This window comes from Lutjanus erythropterus, chromosome 22 (assembly GCF_056507025.1).
Source record: "Lutjanus erythropterus isolate fLutEry1 chromosome 22, fLutEry1.hap2, whole genome shotgun sequence".
Taxonomy (NCBI): Eukaryota; Metazoa; Chordata; class Actinopteri; order Lutjaniformes; family Lutjanidae; genus Lutjanus; species Lutjanus erythropterus.
Window position 1 is genome coordinate 654,858 of NC_139338.1, and position 4,985 is coordinate 659,842.

The 4,985-nt window shown below is 35.3% G+C and overlaps 1 long non-coding RNA gene across 1 annotated transcript; it reads left to right on the plus strand.

Moving 5' to 3' along the window:
• The first annotated feature begins 2,084 nt into the window (after positions 1-2,084).
• On the plus strand, positions 2,085-3,982 carry LOC146306364 (uncharacterized). The gene is made up of 3 exons (XR_014768947.1): positions 2,085-2,250; positions 2,412-2,580; positions 3,647-3,982. It is a non-coding gene; the product is annotated as an uncharacterized LOC146306364 (long non-coding RNA).
• The last annotated feature ends 1,003 nt before the right edge of the window (positions 3,983-4,985 follow it).

Consider the following 4,985-nt stretch of genomic DNA (forward strand, 5'->3'; position numbering starts at 1 on the left):
CTCTGAGTTTACTCAGTCGGCAAAAGGCACTGAATCCGCTGGCATGTCGTCAATTGAAATGTTAGCTAACTATGATGACAAAAGCATGGCTGGCGGCGTCGGCGTCTGTTAGCTGCATTTTAGCATTCAGCCAGACCAGCTACTAACGTTAGCTTACCACTTAACAGTGAGTCATTAAGTTTGCTTTTGTGAACTAACTGACACAGGCGGAGAGAAAGACGAACATTTGTTTAGAGCTGCAACAATGAACAATAATCGATTATTAACCCTCTTCTACATTTTCACTAGTTTTTTGTCCACAACTTCCACTGTATGACTTGAAATGGCATGATTTTTGGCTCGATTAGGAAGCTTAATTTTATGTAACTTGTCAAAATTTGGTTTTGAAATTTTTCTAACGTCAATAATACACTGTGGGCAAAAATCTGCATACACTTAATACCCTTAGGGACACTTATGTCCCCTCATAACAAAACAACAAAACTGATTTTGATGCATTATTTATTTATTTTTTTTTTAATGTATTTATTTATTTATTTTTTGTAGTTTCACTTTTTCAATTTTACTCTGCATATTTCTAGGCTTTTTCAATTGGCTTTTATGTAGAAGGGCTGTGATATTGTTATGGCTTTGATCAGCACTGTGTGCCTGTGCACGCGCATGTGCACGACCACGCGCACACACAGAAGGTTAAATTAATCATCAACCATTTTTATAATTGAATAATCAGTTTGAGGAGGTTTTTAAGAAAAGAAAAGTACAAATTCTCTGATTTCAGCTTCTTAAATGTGAATATTTCTCTCTCTGTTTCTTTGCTCCTTTATGACAATAAACTGAATATCTCTTTGGTTTGTGGACAAAACAAGAGATTTGAGGACGTCATCTTGTGGTTTGAGAAACACTGATATTTTCTAACATTTTTTAACATTTTATTGACCAAACAACTAATAGATTAATCATTTAAATAATCAAACAGATTAATCTATAATGAAAATAGTCGTTAGCTGCAGCCCTACATTTGTTTGTTGCAGGATATTGTTGTTGGGGCAGCAATATAGGATGTGAAAAAAAAACATCCTTGCTCAAGCTGAGTTATTTTTTTATTGAGCAAGTGTAATAGTGATGGGGAAAACCCTGCCTTCATCTCCCAAATGACAGCTGTACTTTTAAAGCTTGAACCAATGTTTTACCCTCCATCTGTGTGGGTCACATCAATGAAAACTATGGATGATCTTTGTGACTGCTTTTATCTGACATCTCTGAATAGTTTATCCAGAAACTTGCTGATATTTCCTTTGAAACTAATGCCAATATTGCTGAAAGCTACATATTTCTTATGCTCAGAGCATGGCTGGGAAACTGCTCCTTCTCCTCCACTTGCAGGTGTCGCTAGTGAGCCATTTTAAGTGTATTTTCTTCCAAAGAAGAGAGAACAAATATTTTATAAATGATACTGAGATTTGGTAATGGTTTATTTCAACCAGTTACTCTTTCTTAAAACAAATATTTTGATGTTCCTCTTGCCTTTTTCAAGGTTTTTCAAATCTTCATTTTGGTGTAACACTAGTCACCGTTCAACATGAAATTCAAAACAATACTGAAAAATATGTAAAGGATAAGCTAACAATCATCTTTTAGTTAATTGAGGGGAGATTGGCTAACACAGTTTAGGTCAACTGTTTCACAACCAATAGCATTTATTTTGATTTTGGCAAATTTCATGATTCATAAATTTGTTTTTGTTTTTTTTCTTTCTCCCTGCAGATAAGTGGTGCGAGTTGATTTCATGGAGTAAACTGAAAAGGTGAGTATTGCACTGCAGTTAAGGATGTCAAAAGATTACACCTGTAGTAGTTGTGGTGCTTCAGTGAATACCCTAAAAGGGTACGTGATGCATCAAGGGCTTGACAAAGGAATGGCCATATCTGTTTGAGACAACTGGCATGAAGACTCATTTTAAAGAGCTTACAGGTGTGGACATGGAAGACAAAAACATAGCTAATAAATGTGCCAGAGTTATTTCATTTCTTAAATCAGGTGACAAGACAGGGAAGATGGAGACCATCTTCAGGGAAAAGGAAACATCAAGCAAAAATGTTGCAGATGTGAATGTTGCAGTGTTTCTTCCACTGCTCCTCAAGTACTTCAATGAAGAAGAAGAACAGATGTTCTACAAAGTGGATCAAACAACCCTGCCCTCTGAAGTGGACTGTGCTGGACTTCCAAGTACACCATGTATTGTTATGTGTGGTATGAATATTTGTTTTTCTCCACCACAGTATATTAAAACCAAAAAACAGAAAACTATTACTACTATTACTTTGATTGTTATTGTTGTACTGGACTCAGTTGTAACATGATCATTTAATTTTAATTTTCTTTTGTCCTTCTCTTGTCCCTGTACACAACAGGAAACTCGACTTTGGCAGCGGAGAATTTCATGCTGTCTGTTGACCAGACCATTGTGAATGGCCACATCAGAATCTTCAGTGATGCTCTTTTGCTGATGTTTGGTTCGTACTACTGTATGAACATATCTTACCCAGCAGCCCAAGCATCAACTTTGGAGTTCTTACAGAGGTAAGACACCACTAGTCAATTTAATACATCAAAATAAGATATATAATGCACATACTGTAAAACTGAGCACTGCTCAAGTGCTGAAATGATTAGTACAGGGTTCCCAAACTTTGGCAACTCAGGGCCCACTTGAAAATCTCAAAAATTTTTTGCAGCCCACCTCTGCCCTCATTAACAATACAGAGGCCTAATAATGCGATTTCAGTGCACTTTTTTTTTTTTTTTATCTTAATGATAAAGATAAAACGTTCAGGACTGACCTGAAAGTTGCAGGAAGCTCCAAAGTCACTAACGCAGCATACTGATGCTACCAGTTCATGGAACATCCTGACTGAATCCTGAAGAAACCAGAGAATGGCTTCAGTTTGGGAAGATGATTCACTTTCATGTTCACTAAGGGTGGGACAGTTCACTAATCCACAGTATGGTTTGATTTACATTGTTGTTTTCCCTCTCCATAAACACCATTCTATTATTCCATTTTATTCAAAATAAAGATGGTCATATCTCAAAAATATTAGATTACTACCTGAAGTGAGAAGGATGAAGCAGCTGTAGGCATCTACATCTGTTATCATAGTTAACTCTCCTTCTATGGTTCTTGGTGAATATAAAGCATTTTTATTCTTGAAGTTTTATTGCTCTGACTCACAGTCCACATCAGCTCAGGTGATCTTCAGGTTATTGTTTCACTTCACCGCTCTGACACGACGCCCCACGTGTGTGTTTGTGTGTACACGCAGCGCTTCTTACCAGTGGTGGTAAGCTACGTTTGTAGCCACAGCTCCCCTGGGGCAGACTGAGGGAAGCGGGCTGCCATTTCGCGCCAAATGGCCCCTCCGACCACCTTTGAACATTCATACGCATTCATTCACAATACACATACACAGTACTCACATGATAATCTTTTCATTACATCACTGTTCTACTGTTCTCTGTATGTCCAAATACTCTTTAACAAGCAAGCTCTGTCTATACTGTTGTGTAACCTTTTTGCAAATGTATGAAAACATTACATTACAGTACAGTCCACAGTTTCTAAAGTTGTTGTTTTTTCATTTGACAGGTGCCTCTTCAAGATAAATCCAGACAAGGGATCAAAAGTGGAGCGGAACGCCACCAAAAAACAACTTGCAGTCAGTCCAAAGGTTCTCACACTGATCACCAAAACTGCAGACTATGAGTGGAGGGAATAAGAAGTGCTCACAAGTTATGGATACTTTGTCCAAGTTACAGACTGTTATGGATTAGTATCCAGTGAGGTTTCATGTAAGCTATTTGTTATGTAGCTTTGTAATCAATGTTTTGGATGTATGGTTACTTGACCAGGTTATGGATGACTTGGATAGAATATGGATTCATTTCCAGGGAGGTTTGATGTAGGTTTGCCATCAATGTTTTGGATGTATGGTTACTTGACCAAGTTATGGATGCCTTGGATAGAGTATGGATTCATTTCCAGTGAGGTTTGACAAAGTTTGTCATCAATGTTTTGGATGTATGGTTACTTGACCAAGTTATGAATGCCTTGGATAGAAATAATACTGGGAATTGGTAACTCAGCTTTTTTTTTTATTTATTTTTTTTGTTTCAGAGCCAGTCATTTTAATTGAATTCATTTTTGAATATTGCTGTAATAATGGTTACCTGTTACAGTTGAATAAAAATACTGAGAATGGGAAATTGTAGCTGTTCTTGTTCAGCTTAGTCTCATTCAAACACAACAATTCATTTAAGCCCCTTTTCCCACTGGCCAAAAAACGGTTTAAACCATTTAAAATAAAAATAATTCCGGTGTTATTAGGTGAGAAAATTTTTTAAGTTGAAAGTCCTTTAAATATTCAGGAAATCAATGTAAAAGAAAACTAAAAAACTAAACTTGCAATAAACAGTAAATTGTTGCAATTGTACACCCAATATGTAGTTAAGTCTTTTTGACATGTTTTGAAAGATTAATCAAATTATTATGTCGTATACGGTTATATTACATCTAATATAAAGTAATATACAACCTTTTTACATAAAATAATGCCATTAAAAACAACTAATAACAGCACATTTCTGTAAATTTAAGCATTATTCATATTACAATGTTAATTTGCCATCTTTATGGGTAATTTAATTGTTTTAAAACGTAAAATGTTTGTAATTAAATGTTAAAAACAACGTAAAATAACTAAATATACATTTGATGTGATCTAAAATTAACAGTAAATTGTTGCAATTTTAAACCCAATATCTAGTTTTTCAACAGTTTTTTGACATGTTTTGAAAGATGAATCACATTATTTTGTGTCATATTACATCAAAGACAAATTATCATACAACCTCTTTCCGTGAAATAATGTCATTAAAACCAACTAATAACAGCACATTTCTGTAAATTTTAGCATTATTATTCGTAA